Source organism: Ambystoma mexicanum, chromosome 7p (genome assembly GCF_040938575.1).
Source record: "Ambystoma mexicanum isolate Mex_15411 chromosome 7p, UKY_AmexF1_1, whole genome shotgun sequence".
Taxonomy (NCBI): Eukaryota; Metazoa; Chordata; class Amphibia; order Caudata; family Ambystomatidae; genus Ambystoma; species Ambystoma mexicanum.
In genome coordinates, this window is record NC_090939.1 from 251,363,423 (window position 1) to 251,387,612 (window position 24,190).

Consider the following 24,190-nt stretch of genomic DNA (forward strand, 5'->3'; position numbering starts at 1 on the left):
ACGAAAACAAGAACAAAATAGTACACTATAAAGAAGAAAAATACACTTAACGCAAGATCGATATCCAAACATGCAGAGATCTACTCTGCGACAGTGGAATTGACATGCTATTTGTCACAGAACCCTGGTTAGATGACAACTACAAAGTCGCACTGCATTTGAAGTTGTCGGGTAGACAGCTGTGTATACAGGTAAACATGAAAAGGAAAAAGATGACGACTTGCAGTAACCTACAAAACTAAAAATGAAAACTACTGATCCTCTGAACATCCCAAACTGCTAATCCCTGGTCCACCACCAACCTACGATGCAAATGTCAAACGCTGTTGCAAACCTTGCCATCATACACGATCACTTGATCATCCTCAGGGATTTCAACATAGTTTGAAGAAGAGAACGCAAACCTGCATGAATCACCAACTAAGCAGACAATGAGACTATGACAAATGGTGAAAGGAGCGACACATGGCAGCACACACTCTTGATGCAATCTTCGCCAATAAAAAACGGAGCTCAACTGCGCCACCAATACAAATGATATGAAGCGACCACCTCATACAGTTTGTGATCCAACTACCATCAAAAACATTCAAGAACTAGAATCCTCAAAGCCATTGATGGCAACCTTGGACGCAATTGACCTAACCGATAAAGCAGACCTAATCCAGAAATGGATAGCGCAAACAATTTTATAACATAACAACTTTGACAGCATCTCCCCCAGAAAAACCCCTGATCAGATCACGAAAGAAATCACTGGCAAGGTGGTTCACGCCCCACCTCAATACAATGAAAAAAAACAAACAGGAAACTAGAACAAGAACAGAGAAAAAACTACGATCAAGCCAAAAGAAGAACTTATCAAAAACAAATCCGAGCATACAAAATGGAAACTCCTAAAGCTATAAAAAAAAAAAGACGACCAGATAACAAAAGCCACCAACACTCAAAACTATTCAACATCGTAACGAGTTGATAAATCACCCCCCGGATGCAACACACTGATGCCTTTTGCGAGGTTCTCGCTGATCATTAAGAAAAAAAAAAATCACTGACATACACCGGATCATACAAAGTAGACCAATCACCAGTCCATGCACCATCCCATACCTATACCGGGACCACAGAACCGGCTGAACAGTTTCAACCAAATGACAAGAGGAAAAACTCCTCAGCTTGGTGAAACAAAGCTACAAAGCCGGCTCCCAAATGGACGCCTGCCCAGACATCAAACTCAATCCTTACACAGGGTAAGCCATCCAAATGCTAGCTAACATTCTTCAATCTATCACTCAACTGGGAGAGTACTGCGAGCATTCAAATCTGGCTACATCAAACCACATAAGGATACAAACGGGCGTTGTGATGTGGAAGACCTCTCAAAATACAGACCGATCTCAAACATTGCCTATTAGAGACCTAAGTCTACGAACAAACACTGGAACACGTATAAAATCAGCAACTATTGGACCAGCCACAAGTTGACTACAGACCCATGAGAGACAAAGACGGCACTTCTCTCAATATAGGATGACCTAAAGACCAACGCAGACGCCAACACTAACTCAGTACTTCTCCACAGAATGCGACAGTCAACCAAAACATCCTCATCAGGAAATCGGAAGAAATAGAGATCACCAAACATAGTGTTGCTCTGGATTAAATATTTCTTGTCTAAGAGAACAGACAGTATGAGTGAAATCATTCAAATCTGCACCATGGGACACCACCTATGGGGTACCACAAGGATCCTGGTTATCCCCGCTACTCTTTAACACCTATGCAACGCCACTAATCAACCTCATCAAAAGCCTCATCAAAAGCCACAGCTTCACTTACTAAAACTACCCAGCTGATACCCAAATGATCTACAAAAATCAGCAATAAACAATGAGAACACAACACTAATAACACTTACATTTTAGATAAGTTGAGATTTTCTGTGCGCGTTGCATTCATTTTGCATTTATATGGCTATCTTGCCGAGTCACGGCTTTCTTGTTTCACTTTCCTGCCATTTACCATCGTTAGCAAGGGGCTGTGCTTTGTGCATTTTTGAACATATCTAGCATATCCAGTGCATTTCTTCTTGTACACGTGTAATTGCTGTGACTTGTTGCAACATTGTGTGCGCAAGACTGCGTGGCAGAGAGAAAAGCACTTGTGTATGCGTGCAGTCAACGCCTGGAAACATTTCCCAAGCTCCTATGGATATTTGTCATTCAAGCGCTTCAGCCCTGGCGCTTCTGTGTCAGGGCTGTACTCGCCACAGATCACCAGTTGATGACTTACTAAGACTCCCACCCCTTGTGGCTCATCAGGAGACTTTCGCAATCCTGCAAAGCACTTTCCCCACACCCTGCTTTACACCTGGTACGTTGTGTGTGCTTGATACCAACCTTGCGCTTTTGCTAATCTATTACATCTGCCTTTCAGCCATTTTGTGCCTTAAAAGTAAATCACAGTAAATGAGCGCCAAGCTCAAAAACATCACTCCTCTATTAGTTCTCACTTTCCTCAAACACACGCTCTCGGGCTAAACATGGGTGGAAGTGGCTGACTATGTTATAGAACACAACCCTGATTTTTTGGCCTCACAGACACTTGGCTCAACTCAAACCTACCCACAAAAGCCACGCTCTCCACGCCTGGAGGTTGTGTGTTTTTTAGGGCTGATCGTACACTTGGCAAAGGAGGTGGAGTGGCGCTAATGTGCAAGGAAAGCCTGGATTGTCACATTATCCCACACACTTCACCCGATGCAAATCCTTCTGGGTCAAAATAAAAACCTCGCCCAACACTTCCTTCAATTTGCTTACCCTCTATAGACACCCCCGCCCCCAAGACAATGCCCCCATTTGAAGAACAACTATTATTTGAACCATTTGATCTCATTGCTCTCATATCGAAATCTAGGAACCCACTGATCATAATGGGGGACTTGAATTATTGGGCCAACAACCCCTTTGACAAGGGTATTACCCAAATTGACCTTTAACAATTGACCTTTTGCACAATTGACCCAATTATAGTGGTCCTAATTGACCTTTAGATTATTTTAGTTATTTTATATATGTAGTGGGTTGGTTTTGTATTATAAATAATATAAGGGGATTGGGTGGGGGGGGGGGGGGTTTGGATTGGGTGGGGTTTTCCCCCCCGCATTTATGTTCTTATTGACCTTCTGAATTAGGTCAATTCGTCCAAGGTCAATTCTCCCGAGGTCAATTGTGAAAAGTATACAACCTTGTCAAGCAGGGTATTACTGACTTCTACTGGTCGCAAACAATGGATCGAAATACCAACTCAAAAAAGCAGTCACACTTTGGATTGGTTTAATACTCTAACATCTCCATGTTTCTCAACTGAACGTGGTCCCATGTGCATGGTCCAATCATACTCCTACTCAAGCTATGATTAGTTTACCAGACCCTCCATCCAAACTGTGCCCTTTGCCGCGCATTCATTAACTGACTCGTAATCTTAAAAATATAACTGCTGCCAACTTCTCTGCGTTGCTATCGTCACGTTTACAGCCATTAGATAGCTTCTGACTCACCCTCTCTCATACAACATTTAACCACCTCCATTAACAAAGCTATTGCTCACCTTGCTCACCATTGAAAATGAAACTGATTAAACCAGAAACACATCAGAACACTTGGTTTTCTGAGGATATCATTGCTGCCAGGCAGGTTAAAAAAGCACTAGAAAGAGCTTGGCAGAAAAACCCCAACAAACTTAGCCTTACAGTTTATAAGCATCAGTTCAAAAATGTAAAGCCCTGATCATCTCTGCTAAAGCTACCCATTACAACAAAAGAATAAATGCCCAAATCGAAAGTATGGGAAATCTTTAAAATCCTGGTGAATTCCAGGACTCTCGCTCCATTAAATTGATTATTTCAAGGGCTTTGGGACTCGTCACCCTAAGTTTCCTAGGGTCATCCAGAAGTGGACCCCTTGCTAACTGTGCCCAGAGAGTCACAGCTCCTCCTCACCGATGAGGCCCAACACGGCTGAAAAACGTGTAAAGGGTTGCTTTTGGCACTCTTGTTCAGAAGAGAATTGCCATAGCATTTTGGTGCTGAACGACCCATGTGGGCGGGGCATAGACTGATATGCAAAAAGATATTTCCCTTCTGTGAAAGGTATAGTAAGCTAAAGTGTGGCTGCGGACTCTCGAATGGGTACCTTCCCAAAGAACAGGGCATTTAGCAGTGTTCGTTCTCGCATAGATCATATCTTCAATTCCAAAAACAGAGGAATATAACACCTTGGATCGGCGACAGACTGGCTGCTGAGAACGGCACAGGACAGAAACCGCCATGCTTGACCTCAAGTCCACCTTGGCTGGCATGGCGGACTAAGGTCTCATTGTGCCCTGTTGATGCTTTTGGACCCCTCTGCAGCCTTCAATCTAGTTGATCACGCATTGCTAGTGACTAGGCTCAGAGAAGTCGCCAACTGCTCTACTTTAACATCTAAACGGTAGCTTCCTTCTTGGGACCTCAGACTACACGGGTCTGTGCTGGGAATGACCACTCTTCTCCTGTCATTCAAAGATGTGGTGTCCCCAAGGGCTCTTGCTTGTCCCTGCTCTTGTCTAATATATACATCCAGCCTCTGCTTCACCTGCTGCACACCATGGGTGTCCGATATACCAGCTATGCTGACACCCAGGTTGTTCTTCACTCAGCGGGCAATACAATCAGGACCTTTACTCCCTTAATACCATCTACAAGGCCATTCAGGATTGGATGGCCAGGAACTCTCTGGCTCTCTAACTGCAAAAAGACAGAACTCATGATCGTTGCCACCAAGGCTGGTTTGAGCAAACACCAGAGTAATATAGCTTTCAAATTGAGAGTCACACTATTCTCATCTCCAAGAAGGTCAACACCTTGGGAGTAGTTCTGGATGAAGAACTATCTATAAAGTCTCATGTGTCATATACGTTCTTCTTGCGGTCCTTTTATTAACGCATACAGTATATTGGCCCCTTCATTACTACAGAAAATCGTGCCTTGCTGTCCACTGCTCTTATCAACTCCAGGCTCGAATATTTTAACAGATTGTTGGCAGGTACTACTGCCCTCAACATTCAAGCTCTGCAAGTCACTCAGAATAACGCAGTACGAACAACCTTCGGTCTCTTGTCAGGCACATGTTTGTGTCAAGGAAAGCTTTACATTGGCTTCCTATTAGATAGAGGATTTTACATAAAATCCTGACACTGGCCTATAAACGCCCATCTCATTCATGTCCAGCCTATCGGTCGGATCGTGCCAAGCTTAACATTCGCACTAGAAATCTTCAGTCATCTTTAGCACCCACATTTGTTCAACTAAGATTCAAATTGGCCCGCTTGGGCGGAACTAGCTTTTATGTTCAGGCAATTCTTCTCTGGAATTCTCTTCCTGCCCCTATACGTTTGGTGAACACTCAAGTCATTCAAAAAAGCTATTAAAACATACCTCTTCAACCTTAGTCCGGACTAATGCTTGTCCTTTATTCTACAGACCTCTGGAATGATCTCCGTTTGCCTTTGTTGTCAAGTCTTGTTGTTTGTGTGCCCCAAGGCCCACGGGCATGTGGCTTTCATAAGAATTAAAATAAATAAAAATAAATCAACCCTGCAAGGTTGGCTGTGTGGCCCACATGGTCTTCCTCTGACCAACGCGGCTCTAATACCCGGACTGATGGAGGTCTTGTGCCAAGCCAACTGCTCACAACCTGTATGTCCACTGCGCCAATGTGGACACTTAAGCAGGCTCCAGTGATATTAACTTGGAAACAAGAAGTTGAGCTGAGGTCTCTAACCCAATGATCATCTGGCATTGAGATCCAAATACATAGATAAGTAACCTTTGGGCAAGCTAGGCATTTTGTTAGAAAGCATACGGTCAGTGGATGATGGACTCAGGTTGAATCGTTCTAATGTGTTCAGACTGTTCCAAAATTGCGTGACCTGGAGTCAAGCGCTCTCTCTGCAATTGACTTACCAACTCAAATTGATTTGATAGCGCATGTCTTCATTTTAACTTGAAAATAATTCAGTCATTAATCCTGGACTGTCGAGCTCTTCTGGCCCATGGGGTTTGATGTTAAAGACTTTAATCCCGAAGAGGCAAGTCCACTCGGGTCCATTCCTTCAGTAAATCTTAGAGCTCCTGTCATCACTACAGGACAATCAGAAACCAAGAAATTGTGGGTTAATAGTACATCCAACCTATCTAAGCCCTTGCCCCTCTAGAAGAACCTGAAAGAGATCAGGCGGAAAGGTTAGGTTCAAGGTCATGATCAAAAGCCAACAAGATGCGAAACGTGAATTCAAATTGCTGAGTTCTAAATCACAAATCAATCACTAGGAGTTACATTTGGGATGGCTTGCGGGGTCACTGAGTATGCAACCCCCAATAACAGTCAACCGAACAGACAGAGGACCTTATCAATATAGGAAGTTGGAACACCAGAGGTTTCAAGCAGCTCTACAACAATAACAAATTCCAGCTAGCTAAATTGTATATCTTGTGTTTGCAAGAGACCTGGTTTTCTCCTCCGCCCATGATAGACGATTGCTCAGTCTTTTTGAATCCTGCAACTAAAGTCCCAAAAGCAGACCATCCTCTGGCCTTATAACTGATCAAAATGGGAAAAGGCCTAAATATTGTAAGCCAAAAGAAAACCAACTCGCACATGCAGATCACCACATTAGAGCTTACCCAACAATCGGACATTAAAGTTGTCTGATTATGAAGCTATATTGGAACCCTGCTGTGTGGATATATCAGTGTTTCATCGGAACCACCATGGCAGCCATCAACGAGACCATTACTGTGAACGATGATCCTATGATAATGTTATGTGGTGACAAATATGAATAGCATTGGAGAATTTATATACAACGTAAATACCTAGAGTGGTGTCAATTCTAATATCGAGAGCTCTAAAGCAAAAGCCAGGAAAATGGAAATGGACGAAAGGAACCTCCATCTCTTGAATGGTCATGTTTGCGGCGATACCCCAGGCGCTCAGACATGAAGCATAGTGACCAAGCTTCAATCTCGGACTACTTCTGTCACAACTTGCTAGCACTGGTGAAATCTCCAGTTGTCATCGAAATGCCACAGTGACCTTGACTCGTTAGAGGTTCTTCATTTACCAACCAAAAATACCACTGCTTTATGGAATCATTAAGTCATACTTAGATCTGGTAGACAAAGGCTTCATCTTCTACTTCACAATATCCTCCAAATAAATGATAAGTACACGCTTGCGATAGAAGACCGGATTATGGATGTAAACTATGCTCCACTGTTCATTGACTCATCTCCAAACCGTTCAGCGAGAAAATACAATTCAAGCCGAAAACATACGTACAATCCTGAAGTAATTTCCAAGAAACGAGAATTGAACCAAGAAATCTGATATTTAAATTGTTTGTATGGGAAAGAAATGAACAAATCCATAAAGAGGTGCCATCAATATTATAAACACTGAGTGCAGCACCACAAAGCCAAAATGCTTCAAAGAGACCCTGAACAAATGCTGAGGACTCTGTAGCAGTATTTGCTTCGCATCTAGTTCAACCATAACTGCAAGGTTTGTGAGTTGTTGGCTGCCGAAGTAATCCTATCCATGAGGATGCCTAGGTGTGCTTTTTTCGCAAACTATATAGCCTTCCTGCAAGCAACATGATTGCAGAGAAACAAGATATCAATCCTTCATGGGCACTTTCATTTAATAAGGAAGAGATTGAAGGCCTTATTCGCAGAACAAGTAACTCAAGGGCACCGGGCCCAGATGGATTTACTAATGCTATGCTTAAGAAAGCACCTGAAGAATGGACAAACTCCATTGGGAATGGGGCGTGCATTGCAGACAATGAGGATATTTCCAGTCGGTGCGCTATGTTGTGTTGTGCCTCTAAAAACCCTACTGGCTTGTGCGCATGGCTGGGGCCCGTGGACCCAACATGCTGGCCAGTGGTTGGAAGTAGGTTTCAGAATGTTGCCTTCTTTGGGTCCATTCTTATACGGATAAGAAACTCCAGTGCACACTCTTGGAAATATGTAGGTCTCCTGTGGGTGCTCACTATTACAGAATGGTTGTGGAGGAGATTTTGTAGTCGGTACACCAGTAGAGGACGCATAAAGTGCCCACACTTGCATATGGTGTGCGTCATTGGCCTTGTTGCCATTCAGGGACTGAGATACCACCATTTACGTTTTGTATGGTGTGCCTCTCATAATACCCTGTGCTTTGAGAGTGAAGGAAGATATTTCGACAATATGAGTTAATAAGCATTACATATATAAAGTAAGGATAATGTATAGACCAACCCACATACATTTGCAGGTGACAACATTATCAAAGCTGTTAAGTGCAGCCTAATAAAGGATGGCAGGCCATCTAACTGTTCGCTTTGTTTTGCGTACTTGTTGAGATGGCGAACGAACGCTGTTGGCGTTTCTACTGTGTGAAATTTTAATGTGTGCATTGCTTGCATTACCTATACGTGTGTGTGGCATACACCATCGCAGCAGTCACTGGTGTCACTGATTTGACTTGTGGACAGTTCTCGCGGCGTACACTCCAGGTATTTTCTTTATGTGCGTGCCAAGCGTAGCGCACTGTCATGTGAGCACCTAGCTCTGGAAAGGAATATAAACCAAAGCAAAAACAGACATGCGCACACAGAGCAGACGCTTCCAGAACATTACCATAGTTTAGTAACACCACAGTGAATTAGTTCCACGCAGTTTCCAGTGAGATAAAATAACCTTTATTACATGTCATGAAGTACAGATCCCTAACTCAACCTTTCACCTGGCTGGCTAGTGCAAACAGTAATAGAAGAAACATTGAGTAAACATTCTCTGGCCACAGGCAGGCTATGACACCCTGCTCAAAACTATATTACACTGACATTCCACATAGAACTATACTACATCATACACAATGAACACCCTGCTCTCTATGAACAGCAAGCATGGCCAGAACTATTTACATACAGTGAAACAACTTTCTAACACAAAATCCAGTGACAAATGCAGTCTGTGCACTTCTGTACTTCTGTTCTCGTCTAGCAAAGTGGGAAAAGGAGTACTTAGTTGCTTGGTGGGCCGTGTGGAACACCGCATTGTCTTTGAAAGGTAGACAAGATAGCAGCTGGTGCCTCTGGGATGCCTTACAGCATAAAGGTCTGCAGGTTGGTTCGTATTGCCAGAACTGCAAATGGACATACCGGCCCATATCAGTCGGCCCAGATAACGACGGAAAAGAAATCGCTTATGGTACTCTTCCAGTGCTTGGTCCACCAAGCATCCATTGGAACGTGGATGGTGTGGCACACGCAGTAAGGTGCAAGATATCAGAGAAGATAGAGGAATAAGAGTAGATGCAAGTAGCCGGTATTAGTGGCAGCGTACAGGACAAGACTTTACGGGAAGGATGTTGCGAAAGGATATGGTCCATGAGGCAGCCAGCTGTGTGTTAGTGAGTAGCGTCAAATGTTACGCCACTGTCTTGCTCTGTTTTATAGGTGATACTGTGATTGTACGGCTCCACACAAGCAAAGAACAAGTTACTTTCTTACCTGGTAACGTTCTTTCGATGGGATGGTCCGACGACATAATCCATATCTATGACATGTAATCACCACAGCTGTGCTGCTTCAAAAACTTTTTTCGGCGTCTGTGTCCTGCGTCGATGACGTCGATGCGCCGTCGTCGAGGACCTCCTCCGACGTCATCCGATGTGATAAGTAGGACGCACGTAGCCTCAGTTGTAGTTTTTTCCCCCAGAACGTGTGACATTAGTCAACTGCCAGTCAGACACAAAGCTTTGCGGAATGTAAGATGCAATCGCAAAAGAAATTCTGCAGCGGGGAAGGCAGGGAGGGAGCGATATGGAATATGTCATCGGACCATCCCATCGAAAGAACGTTACCAGGTAAGAAAGTAACTTGTTCTTCGAGGGGATTGGGTCCTCCGACGTATTCCATATCTATGACAGACTCCCAAAGCAGTACCAGAGCAAGGAGGAGGGAAAGAATTTGGCAATTCTAAATTTTGATTCTAATCAAATAGCAGAGCAAAGGACCGCCTTGCCAAAGGCCAGATCCTGTCCTCGGATGGAATCGAGGGAATAGTGACGTACAAATGGATGTACTGAAGCCCAGGTGGCTGCATCACAGATGTTGCGAATAGGAACACCCCTCTGCAGGGCAGTAGATGCAGCCATACCCCTGGTAGAATGGGCCCGCAAGCCAGCCGGTGGGTCCTTACCCGCCAAGCGGTAAAACTCCGAGATGGCCAAAACATCCAGCGAGACAAAGTCTGTTTCGTCACAGCCTGTCCCAAACGCTTTCCAGCGTAACCAATAAAGAGTTGATCGTCCACTCTGACCCGGGACATGCGTGAAACATAAAAGCTTAAAGCTCTCCTAGGATCAAGCCTATGGAGCCTCTCCTCTTCCTTACCAGGATGCAGAGGAGGATAGAATGCCGGAAGAACAATCTTCTGGGCCAAATGGAATTCCGTCACTACCGTCGGGAGAAAAGAAGGACGAACTTTAAGGACAACCCTGTCCTTGTGAAATACAGTGAAGGGTGGCTTAACTGAAAGTGCCTGTAACTCACTCAAAGAGCGGAAGTAACCGCAACTAAAAACAGTTTTCAGAGTTAACAGCCTCAAAGGGCAAGAACGTAAAGGCTCAAACGGAGCACCCATAAGAAACTTAAGAACAAGGTTTAAATCCCAACCGGGCACCAGGAAAGGTGACGGAGGGAACACATTAGTGAGCCCTTTCAGAAACTGAAATTAAAGGGATTTTAAAGTAAGAACACTCCTCAGACGAGCGCTTAAAGATGGACAGCGCCGCCAGTTAACCTTTAATGGTACCCACTTGCAAGCCCCTGTGGGCCAAAGAAAGTAAAAAGGACAGAACCATGGGGATGTCACATGCAAAAGAATCCACATTCTGAACTCTGCACCAGTCGCAGAACTTACGCCAACGATACAGAGACTTTGTTGCTGGCCTTCGGGCCGAAAGCAACACCTCCATCACGTCTTCAGGGAGGTCCCAATCCTTACACCTCAACCTTTCAGAAGCCAAGCGTGAAGGTTGAGGGATCTGACCTCTGGATGGAGAACCTGACCCCCCTCCCGTGAGAGCAGATCGTCTCGGTAGGGAAGACGACGTGGAGGGCAGATGGACAAGTCGAGAAGGTCCGTGTACCACGTCCTCCAAGCCCACGCCGGAGCAATGAGGATCATCCGGGAACCGAACTTCCGTAACCTCCGCAGCACTTGCGGGATGACGGGGACTGGAGGAAACGCATACAGCAGCGGGAATGACCACTCCACCACGAACGCGTCTCCTAAGGCTCCTTTTGGAGGAAATTCCCGCGAGCAGAACCTCTCGCACTTCCGGTTGACACTGGAGGCAAAGAGAGCCACTTGAGGGGTCCCCCAAAGGGCGAAGATCTCCAGGAGAATCTCCTGAGCCAACTCCCACTCGTGAGAGATCGTGCGCTGCCTGCTCAGAGCGTCCGCCGTCACGTTTTCGTCTCCGGCCAGATGAACTGCCGAGATCGAAACTTCCTGCTGGATGGCCCAGAACTCGAGCTGCATCGCCTCCCTGCACAGAGGAAGTGACCCTGCCCCCCCCCTTTTTGTTGAGGTAGTGCATGGCCACTGTGTTGTCTGTCAGAATCAGGACACTCTTTCCTCGCACAGTCGGCAGAAAAGCCTTCAGGGCTAGCCTGACGGCCCTCAGCTCCTACAGATTGATATGGAGTCTGGACTCCGACGGAGACCAATGACCGGTGACTGCCAGCCCGTTGGCATGAGCTCCCCATACCGTGAGGGATGCATCCGACACGATCGTCACCTCCGGCCAGGGAAGCCAAAATGGAGCCCCCCTTCATCAAGTTGCCTTCGACAGCCCACCACAGAAGGTCCCGGGCAACCGAGGGCGGCACCTGAACCGGGTCCGACATCCTGCCGGAGGACTGCGACCATTGCATCTTGAGTACCCACTGCAAAGATCTCATCCGCAGGCGAGCCTCTGGCACCAGAAGAATGCAGGATGCCATGAGGCTGAGCAACCTCAAGAACTCGAACGCTGGGAGCATCTGGGCAAGTTGAAACTTGAGCACCATCTGCTGAATGTGAAGAGCCCTCACCTGGGGAGGAAAACAATGCCCCAGGGAAGTGTCGAGCACTGCTCCGATGTACTGGAGCCGCTGTGTTGGCGTCAAATGGGACTTCTTTAAATTGAGGGAGAAGCCCAGCCTGTGAAGGGAGTGGCAGGTGACGGACAGATGATCCAGGACTTGCTCGTGAGAGCTCCCCCTGATCAACCAATCGTCCAGGTAGGGGTAGATGTGAATCCCCCTTGCCTGAGATGCGCTGCCACCACCACCATGAGCTTGGTGAAAACCCTTGGGGCGGAGGTCAATCTGAACGGCAGAACCCGAAACTGAAAGTGCGAGTCGCCAACCGCGAACCTCAGGTACTTCTTGTGCTTGGGATGGATCGGCACATGGAAGTAAGCATCCTTGAGGTCGAGAGACACCAACCAGTCCTGAAGCTGAAGGGCCTGGAGGACTTGAGAGAGAGTAACAATCTTGAACTTGTCCTTCCTTAGGAGTTTGTTCAAACCGCGCAAGTCCATGATGGGTCTCAATCCCCAGTCTTTCTTCGAAATCAAAAAATAAGGGGAATACCATCCCTTGTTCCTCTCCGCTACAGGCACCAGTTCTGTGGCGTCTTTCTCCAGCAGGGCTTGAATTTCCTGCGCAAGGAGCGGATCCGGACTCTGCAAAGAGGTTCCCCGGTGGATTGTCGCAAGGCCTGTGCCGAAAGGGAAGACAGTAGCCGTGGGTTATGATCTCCAGAACCCACACATCTGAAGTAATGGCACGCCACTCTACAAGATGCTGCGCCAGCCTTCCCCCAACCGGCGAACCATGGGGCATGCCCTCATGACTGAGTAGGAGTAGCTGCGGCGTTACCTGAGGACAAAGAGGCAACTGCCCGAGCGGCCTTGGCACCATGGGTACCCTGTCGTCCACCTCTGGTACCCCTGCGTTGGCCTCTTTGACTGCCAGCTCCTCTAGCTTTACTGAAGGACAAGTAATAGCGAAAGGAACCACCCCTCCATTGCTGTCCCCTAGGACGAAAAGGCGGAGTTTGGCGAACTGCAGCGCCCAACGACTTCGCTGCAGCTTTTGAGGTCTGCAACCTCTCAAGGCTCTCGTCAGCCTTGCTGCCAAAAAGGTGTTCACCGTCAAAGGGCATGTTGAGGAGCCGGGACTGCACATCAGGAGCAAACCCCGACTTCCGCAACCACGCAAAGCTGCATATCATGGTGCTCGCCGCCATAGACCTGCTGACGCATTCAGCCAAGTCCAAACCCCGACTGAATGGACTCACACATGGCATCCTTACCATCGTGGACCATAGCAAGGAAACCATCCCGTTCGTCCCCTTCGGGAACATGTTCAGCCGCTAACGCAACACAGTTCCACAGAGTGTGTGTGAAACGAGACAAGGCACAAATGGAGTTGGCCGCCTGAAGCGCCACACCACCAGAGGAAAACACTTTCTTCGCCCAGCCATCAAATGTTTGTCGTCCCTATCAGGAGGGATGGTAGGGTACGATGCCTGCTTTGCCGGGGCCGTGGCCGCCTGCACCACCAAACTCTCCGGAGTGGGGTGCCTGGTCAAGTAGCAGGGGTCGCTATTGGCTGGACGGTATTTTCGCAACAAGGACCTGCCCACCGCCGGGAGACTCTCCGGAGCAGTCCAAGCCGCTGCCACCCTTCTCTGTAAAGCCATATGGAACGGCAGTACCGGGTCAGTTGGGGGACCAACATCAAGGATGTCTGTGAGATCATCCTGCACAAACCCATTTCCTCCCACTTCAAGAGTACACTTTAAAAAGTGCTGTAACCACGCCAAACGTGACTATCATTCATTGTGTGCTATAGGAGCAAATACATTTGGAAGGTTTTCTTTTAAAATCCAGTATGGATTTTTCTTTTTCCCCTCAGACCCAATGATTAAGCATAGGAACTGCTCTCATTGCACGGTAAACTGGTTCAAAGCATAGTAATTATGAAGTGCTAGTTATGAGGGTCCACAAAGTAAACAATGTATACAATATAGTGGACTGCAAACTAATAAAATACCTGCTCTAACATGTTCTGTTCTTTTCCCACAGATAATGCAGCAACCAGGACCACAACATTTCACACTCGATAAGCAAAACACAGTACAGGCCCTCCTCAATCCAAAGAGTAAGTCTGCAACGATTTCTATTCTTCTCTACAGTGCCATGTGTGCACTTATTTCTGCTATACACATAGCAATGTCACCATTTGCAATACACACCTATATTACACTATGCAGCTTGCGCCTACGCCCTACACGCTTCGCTACACATTCTACACCCTGCCCACAATTGCCGCTGCACTGTACAACTATGCATACAAACCTCTATCCACGTACCACTAACCCCACACATCACATCCACCTACCCCTTAGCCACTGCAGTTGATATTGGCTACCATTTCTTCCACACAATACATAACCTGTTTGCTACCTACACTGGTCACCTAAGCCTATAATAAGTGGACACACTGAATGCACAACACTAAAGTAACCTACCTGCCAATCTGCACAATCACAACCATACAACTTGATGAATGCATCCATACATCTTACGTAACTGTCATAACTGCTGCAACATTTGCCTCCTTGCGTTCCACAGGCACCGTGTAGGCCATTAGGTCATTTTCACTGTTATTTACACCATTTCAAAAAAAGGTATCCACCACGTTTCAGTGCAGCGCATGGGTCATAGCTCGGCAGCCATATTGCAACCACTGCGTTACTGCTGAAGTTTTCAAAGTGTTCTGTTTGCCTTTCTTATTTTGTAAAGGAAACAATATTTGATCACTATAACCCCCTTACACTGTGACTGTACACACAAACTCCTTTTCTTTGCTGAACCGCCGCCCCAAACAGGTTCATGCTGCACGACACCAAACTGCGTTTGATGGGCCACCCACCCTCATATTTGAAGACAGTGAATAGTCGGCCATCGTCTACCGTTGCCTCATCACACTGCACATATAACTTGTCCTTATGCACTGCAAAAGCACATTTAATGTATGTTGCCATCTGTGCATTCACGGCACCATCATCTCTACTTGTACGTCGCACTACCTTCACCTTAATGACACTGCCAACATTCGGAAATGCATGCTACAATTAAAAAGCGTTGCCAGCTGATTACTTTTTTTCCCCTCTCAGCATCATCTCCAGAAAGCAAAACATAACATACCTCTCCTTGAACACAACGCACGCTCATTGTAAAACAGCCTTGAGGGGAAAGCATGTTTAGCTCCAAGGTCAGATATTATATAGAAGTATAGCAAAAAAGGATACATAATTTACACTGCAGTTGCTCTGCCCATATGCCCCAAAGGTATTCTGCAACTATCCATACACCGTACACTGCCATTTCTCGGCCACCCAATGCAAGCATGGAATTTGCCAAAGTTATGCAAGTACAACTTTGCATCACATGTGTATTACGAATAAAAAGTATTAAGTTGCTCTTCTGTATGCATATTTATACATTTACTCTACCACACACTTTCTCTCTGTACATTGTACAGAGCTTTGTGACGGCAGTAAGGACGCGCTGTTACAGTGCCATGTGTCCACCATTCCCCATAAATTGCAACTGTGATTGTACTTCCTTTTGCTACTCCCTGCAAATGCAGACACAGAGGGCAAGACGAAAAGAGAGCGCAAGCCGTGCACTAAATCAACACACCACCTGCTCACTTGTGCAGTGTTACAATCCCTATTTTGCCCTTTCTATGCCCTTTGACACAATTAGTAGGTCTACGTACCCTCAATGTACTGAATGTTGGAACAGCCACAGGTGCACGCGGCGGTCAACCGGCACACAAACATTGACAGCTCACATTTCATTCACGCACTTCTTAGCAAAGTAGCTCCTCCATTCTCCAGAAAGCTGAGGTGACCTCCATGAGAGTTCTTGTTTTCTTACTTTCTTTGCAGACAGACGCACACATTGTGCCGTTGGTCGAACAACACTTGCTGTATGTTTTGTAAAAAGGAAAAGGGTGTCTGCTAGCAAAGTTTCAGAGACATTTCGAGGGGATTGGGTCCTCCGACGTATTCCATATCTATGACATGTAATCACCACAGCTGTGCTGCTTCGGAAACTTTTTTTCTGTGTCGATGCGCCGTTGCCGAGGACCTCCGACGTCCGACGTCATCCGATGTGATAAGTAGGACGCACGACGCCTGTAGCCTCAGTTCCGTTTTTTCCGCGAACGTGTTGCTTCGTGAATCTTGGTTAACGCCTCGACTCTTTGGAGGTCTGTTCTTCTCGGTTCTTCGAACCTGTTCTTGTTTGTGAAAATCCTTCGTGTGATGATGTCTTCTACTTCGTCTTCGACCCCGCGTCCTGGCTTCAAGACGTGCGGGGAGTGTGGGTCCAAGATGTCGGTGACGGACTCGCACGACGCCTGCCTCTGGTGCCTCGGGGAGGCCCACGACACGGATGACTATCGACTGGCTGTCACTCACGTCCAAAGCATTACGTGAACATAAGAAGTTGTTGTCGGTAGGTCGGGTGTCCAAGCCCCGGAAGTCGAAGTCTGCGGGGCTTTCGACGGATGATTCGAGAGGAGACTCTCCGCGTCATCGTTGTGGGTCTCCTTCTAGGAGAAGGTCTCGCCACTCCTCAGCCTCTTCGAGACATTCTCGGAAGCGCCGACACCGGTCGTCTTCCAGGTCCTCTTCGGAGGACTCTGCCCGGCACGTCGCTTACCCCACCAGCCGTGCAACGCCGGAGGAATGGGCTTCCTTCGGGAATAAAATGCTGGCGATTCTTGAGCCGCAGGGTACTAAGCCGTCCGAGTCCCCGAGTGGGGTCGGTCGTGAGAGGTCGAGAGACACCGCTCGCAAGAGTGGTCAGCACGAGTCACGGGAGAGGTCCCATTCGGACAAGGGAACTCGTTCTCGACGTACCCGTTCCAGGTCCCGGTCCTCGACGCGTTCGAGACCGTGTGCACCTGTGATGTCTGTAAAGTACTGTTGCCAAATAATTTACAACTTCTGATTGAATGAGCCTCCTTTTCGAACCTTTCGGTTTCTGAGGAATAGGGTACATTTTCAGATGGGGTGTGTACAGTGCACATAGTCCATTGTACTCTGATGCAAGGAATGTCTGCACTGACTGCAGTTGCTTGCATCAAAATTCAATAGATACAGTCCTTCCAGTGTACGTAGCCGAGACAGTGCTATACAACTCATGCCTTCTTTAAAGACTGTGCTGCCAATATCAATCAAATGCTTGATCTAAGGTTAGACCTTGCGATTTATGAATAGTTACTGCATAAGCTAGCGACAGAGAAAACTGTTCTGTGTACATACATGTCTTTGAAAAAAAGGAATTGCGCCGTTGTGCGTCCTATATTTTTGACTTGTGAAAGTTTGTCAAACTTGACGTTTACAAACTGAATGGTGTTGTCTCCTGCATATGTCAGTATCAAGTGCTCCATTAACTAAACCTTGCTCTATGTCAATGTTACGCTTTAAAATAACTACAGTTGACACAATGTTAACATTTTCTCCAAACCAGTTGTGTTGGAGATGGAGTTCTCGTGCTATGCCTTGTTGACACATAGGTATGGTCATGCCATGTAAATCCAGTATGTGGCATGAATTTGCACTAGTGGTCGTTTTTGCAGCATTGTTGCATTACATTGTGCACAGCTTGCTAGAGTCGGCATTAACCACACACAGATATTATTATGAGCCAATTGTTCAATGACATCAGTAGCACATGTATTACGCCTGTACAGCTCATGGAGGAGTCTAGTATTGAGGGTAGACTGCGCCTCCTTTGATAGTACACCAATCTGTAGGTTTTTTTAAATGTTGGCATAGGTGTGGTATGCAGACTGATGCATGTTTTGAGTTAGTTCTCTGTATTGGAAATGTTGCCAGAGATTTACATTCCCGATGCTTCCAAGAATTTTACGGCACTCTGTGTCCTAAGTTTGACAATCGGTTCACCTCTGACTGGTGTTAATTGAAGGCTATCCGAAAACAATTACATGTTTTCCTCCAAAGAGTTCTTCGTAGTCTGTTTTGAGGACCTCTTGCAATCTGAGGTGAATCAAAGCCAACATTAGGTTGGAGACCATGCTCACCTCATCTATTAGGAGCATTTTCATTTGTTTCAAAACTCGGCGTAGCTCCAAAGCAGATTCTGCTGAAAGTTTATAGTACTCCAATTTGTTTTGGTGTTCTACTGGAAGGAGTAGCAATTAGTGTAGTGACTCCACTTATGTTGTAGGCAGCCAAACCAGTAGGGGCAGTTACAACAGCAGAAAGGTTGGTTGTTAATTGTTGGAGGCATTTACTGATAATTTGTATTAAGAATGTTTTACCTGACCCAGCTTCTCCACTTACATACAGCAGTACAGGTTTGTAGTTGTCACAGGTCAAGTTTTACTTTTGTGCTGTATACCTTGTTCAACGGTTTCACTTTGACAAAAATGGTACGCGGTTCATGGTTTAGTTGGGATTTCAGTACTGCCAACTCTTCTGAAGTGCTCATACTGAAGCATAGTGGTGGTAACTTCCGTCATGGCTAATTCTGCTTGATTTGCTATGAGTGGCTGTCCAAGTGGTTCTTGGTTGCCTGTTTGAGAAGGTTCACTGCTCTCAGAAGTGTCTACATTTAGTTGTGCTTGAAGTTCTTCTTGTTGAAGTTAATTGTCCAATATGGTTTTGTACTGTGTAAAGTTTATCTGTAATTGTACTTTTACTGGCATTGAAAGCATCTTCATAGGAGGTGTAGTTGGCTAATACATCTTTTTTCCATGGTTTGAAAAGTTGCAGTAGAGCCATGCAGTACAGTTTTGTGTTGAGGAGTTTTTAATGACAACATCTGATTAATTAGGCTGCGTTAGGAAAGTTTCACCAGGCTGCCTTCACAAGTTTCCACTCTGTATCTAACTTTTTTCTCATTTGGTTTAATGTTTTTGTATGCAACGTTTTGGGCTATCTGGTACAGGCAAACGACTTCTAAAGTAATACTCCTGTTCGTGTAGTATGTGTCCAATAAGTTGTTCTTCAAAATGTCCTCGCTGTTGGGATCGCTTTTGGCTATTGTTTGTATGTCTTTGTACAATTTAAGTACTCTTTTTCTGGACGCAGCAGGGCCAAGGCTTAGCCACATTATGTTTTCATATTTCCCATATAAGGTGGTGCCGGTTAAACGGTCAGCTGCTTTGTAGCTGCCACATTCTCTATGGGACAGCATTTTAATGCCAAAGCTATACAGTTTCTGTGCCAGTGTTTTGTCAGAGGATATGTCATCCGAGGTCTTTGAGCTCAGTTTTCCCAGCTTTGGTCAAGTAGGTGGTGAATTATCGTGCAACTGCTGTGGGATTGTCTGCAATGTACTGTACATCAACATTGATATTCCATAGCAGGGCAATAATTGCATTGTAATCATTGATGCACCTTGATGCTTTGCTCCTTTTTATGCAGAATGTGTTCTTAGGAGATTTTCCTTTCACACTGTGTCAAACTGAAGACATGAAGCTGTTTACTTGCCCGGTTGAAAATGGTCTAGGAAAGCCAAAGCGACATTTGGTGTAATATTTGCCTCTGTTCTTATATTTGCTGTTAGGCTGAAACCTGTGCAGTTCCCTTAGGGACCACTGCAAAAGATTTAAGACTACAGGTGTTGGCAGTAAACCCACTTGGTAGCAGTCTGCACCACCCAGATTTACCTGGTAGCTGTGGCTGAGCAGTCAGACTTCCCTCAAGAAGAGTTAGGCAGTATGCAAAGTATACTCAATAGGCACTCAGATACAATAATACAAGCAAACACTGACCAGAGCTTTGGTATCAAAGTATATAATTATTTATTTAAAAACACACAGTTGAAACACTCCAGCACTTTTATTGTAAAATATTCTAAACTCAGTTACTATTGTAATATATACACCCCTTTTTCCTTATCAGATAAGTCACAGTAAAACGCCACTTATTTTCATACAGAGGTGAGCACTTAACTAGGTTGCACTCCAATAAGTTTGTGAGAAAGGGAGGGAAAAAGACAGAATATGGAAAGGTACACCACTCTAAGATTCAGGAACACTGTTAGCAAGGCAGAAGAGCAAAAGTCACTGGTGAGCCAAAGTCCAAAGGCTGGGCCCACTCTTAGAGAGAGCAGAGCACAAATGCGCCCAAGATCACACAGTTAAACTAGGCTTAGAAAGTCTTTCAGAGGGTTCAAAAAGAGTTTAGAGAGGCTTTAGGAAAGTTTAGCCAGGGTGTCCCAGACTAACCCGGGTTCGAAAGCCGGGGGCTAAATCTACCCCGTACAGTCGGTAGCAAGGGAAGCCAGGCGGGACACAGTACCTTAAGTGGGAAGGATCCTCCAGCAGTGGCAGTTGTTCCTGGTAGTGGGTGCAAGTTGCGTCGTCGTTCAGGGGAAGAGAAGATCTCGACTTGGAGGAAAGATGAAGGTCGTTGCACTACCAGGGAAGAAACCAGCCACAGAGTTTTCCGGTTAAAGGTGGTACCTTTGTTTCGCGGTCGTGGTAAAATGTGGTATCCCGGTTGCCAGGGTGCTTGGCACGGGCAAGGAGGCCATGAGGTACGTCGGGAAGGCGAAAAGACGGTGAAACTGGTTATCCCCACCCGTCAAAGGAAGAAGACTCTCCGGGAGATCTCCTCTGTCGTTGGGAAAAGTGGTGAGGCAGTCCAGCAGGGCTCCACCGGTGGTGGTGTCGTGGCAGGTCGGCTCAGCTTCTCCGTCGGATTCCTAGGTCCTGTGGCGACTTCTGAAGTTCCAGTCCCCAAAGCCCTGCTTTTATGCAGCAAACCACCATTCACTCAGCCTAGCTGTCACTCAAACATGCTAAGTGGTGAGCCGGCCGGCTCACCACTTGGGCCAATCAGGATGGAGTGCAACTTGAGTTGCCTAGGCAACTCAGTCCAGGGTGCCTAAATTTCCCTCCACTCCTCCTAAGTACCCCAGACAGAGTGGCACCACTTTGGAGGGCTTCTGTGGAGAAGCCCGCCAAAAAGTGGAACAAAGGGCTCGACTTGGGTTGGAGTCACAGAAGAGAACACAAACGCCATTTTAGAATCAAGTTTTGGCAAAAAATACCAACCGGAGAATTAATATTAATTAAATAAACCGGCGGTATGTTCGAGGCTACCGTAAATAATTAAGCCTAAAACAAGGGGAAATCCCATAGGAAAATATTTGCGGTTGAATATAAAAAGTAGTATCCACTGCCACCAGCCAAAACTCAATCAGGGGGGACGGAGACGTGCCCCCTCGACTAACAGATCCTGGGGCAATAGAATTGCCCCAGCCAGTACCTCCACAATATGATGGTTTGTACTGGTTCTGTTCAGAATTTAAGACTAGTAAAGTCAATGGTGACTTTACATGCCCTGGGAGACAGTAGTCAGTCCCAGGGTATGGAGTCTATACTGGGGGGTCACTATGACACCCCTGTGACACTGCACTGAGGGTGCTGTGTAACACACATCACAAAAATACATGAAGCCCTATGGGGTAAAAGACCCCATAGCCCATTAAACACATCTAGATCCAAAGAAACACTCAAATCATGTCCAAGAGTGATGGTAAGAGAGTCTCACTCTTGGCAGGAGAAAAAAATAAACCCCAAAAATCCAGCAAAGCTGCTGGGGGACTCACTAGGTTAGGAAATTCAGCCTAAACAGAGAATTCTCCCTAACATTTGCGTCGACAATACTTGCCACACTTGTGTATTTGGAATTGCAAAATTGTGCTCGTCAGTCACCATGTGTACTTTCTGAAGGTATTTCACAAGTTACATATTAGTGAATGAACTGTAAAAGAGTTTCATCACTCTCCTCACCAAATTTAGGAGCATTTTTAATCCACAAAAGCATGTGGATGTGTGGTGCTCCTCTGGCTTTATATTCTTTTCTCCAAAAGAAGTGTACCACTTCTCCGAGGGGAGAAAGTGTTGTATTGCAAATGAAGTGCAGCATGGCAAGGAAGCGATGATGAAAGTTTCGTGAAACATTTACTGGATCAAGAGAGCAAAGCGCTCCTGGTATTTACATGTCTACAACCGTTTTGTTTGCTACGTTTAGTAAAGTGTGCAAGTCTTCCCATACACAGTCTGCACAACTTAAAATGACAAACCATGTGGGTGGCCCAAGGTTGCGTAGCATACATCTGCATGCCGTCAGAACCAGTACTCTTGTTCCACGCATGTTTGCCAAGAGATTTGTAATACTTGACTGTAAAACTTCGTCCTTCTCTTGCACCTTTTGAAGTAGCTGTGTAGCAGACAGGTTTTGAAAACGGAACCTGTTTTCAATGTGTGGGAAACTCCATGATTTAGCGTTGCCAGTTCACTTTCAAAGAGCAGGTGGAATATGTACTCCACGTTCTGTCTAAATCTTGGGTCTTCAGAATACATTCATAAACAGCGGTATTCTGATGGTTATTTGCGTGCCTCTTATCGTATCTTCCACCTTTTTCAGTCGGGAAGAGTAGATGAAAGGCTTGTGCTTCCACACTTTTTCCCCCATATACCGATTGGGTCTCCTTTGGCTTGCTGCATTTGATGTTTCTAGTGCATCATCTGTGGTGTCTTTGGAGTGCAGTGGGTGAATTGTATAGTGATTTAAAATATTGGAGGCTGCACTAGGATCTAGACGTTCAAATTGTCCAGTTATACGCGGAGTCCTGAATTATTTCGATTGTTTCTCAGTTTTTCTTGATTGTTTATTTCCTTGTAGTATTCATAGTTTTCTTTAAGGCATTGCAACACTTCCCTAACTTTGGGTAAGTCCACTAGTTGCTGCCAAATTTTGTTGTCTTTTGTAGGTACACCATTTACCAGGATAATCAAAGATTCTTGTATTGCCTTTGCACTCGTAGAGGGTCTACATTTTCTTTGAGATCTAATGGTAAATAAACGACTTTTCCACAAATTCCTCTCAGTAATTTGGAGGGATGCAATTTTGCAGTTTTCGGTTGAAGTCGTATTATTGCTTGAAATGGGTGCACTGTTTGGCATAATGGTCTCATACAAATTAAGCTGCTGCAGTGCGTTTGGCAGTGGAAATAGTTCCAAATTATTACTAATTGCCTATGAAGGCATTTGGTTATTGTCAAGTTTTGCAGTGCAGTATGTGCACAGTATGGAGGTGTTCGTAATGTCGTAATTGTTTTCAGCTATAAGGTACAGAGCTAATTGAAACCATTGGGATTCCTCATTGCCTTCTATTTTCTGCATTATATCTATAGTTTTGGTGCACTTTCTATAGAAAGTTCTACGACAACACATACTTTTTGGCATTTCAGCAGATGTGCTTTTGAACGTTTGTATTTCTTTTCTGCATGTCTGCTATAAAAAGTTGATAGCTGCACTGTTGTCAGTACTGTTGTCTGAAAATGCTGGAGTTTGTAATTGCTCTTCAGTTCCACAATATTTGCACTTGTTTGGCTGTACCGTTTAGAATATCATTTAAATTTTGCAGTGCTAAAGCTGGACTTTTTTTGTATAGTACAGTTTGTAAACTAGATTTCTGACTGTTTAATGTTGGGTTGCTAAAACTTTGATATGGTGGAAGGTGCTTTTGAAAGCAGGTCCAGAAATATAGGCTAAGGAATGTCCTCTTATTCCAGTGTAGTTGTGCATGGATTGGGGTCCATAGTTTGTAGTATTTTCATTTTTATTTTGTCTTTGCAGCAATTCCTCAATCAGTATGTCAAAGATTTGATTAAGCATTGGCGAACGTTACACATTGATGTGCAAGGCCATTTGTAGGCGAGGTGCGTTGCTTTAGTGGAATGAAGAGTGCCATCTAAGTTTGATGTGGATATTTCTGAAAGCAGTGTTTCCTCTTCCATTATGGTATTGTGTATCTTTTCATACCCAGGTCCACTCCGATGTAAGGCAATTTGGTTTGTTTGTTCTTGTTTGTAGGATTCTTCATTGAAGTATGGCTCTGTTGGTGGTGTGACTCCACTCACCTGTACAGATGTGGCCAAAGGCATTTATGCTGACATTGTGTTTGTTTCGTAGTAGT

The 24,190-nt window shown here is 45.4% G+C and overlaps 1 protein-coding gene across 4 annotated transcripts in view; it reads right to left on the reverse strand.

The window, feature by feature from the left end:
• ITSN1 (intersectin 1) overlaps nucleotides 1-24,190 on the reverse strand; it is a 3,188,156-nt gene that overhangs the window by 3,001,996 nt on the left and 161,970 nt on the right. The gene's annotated exons all lie outside the window — the stretch shown is intronic.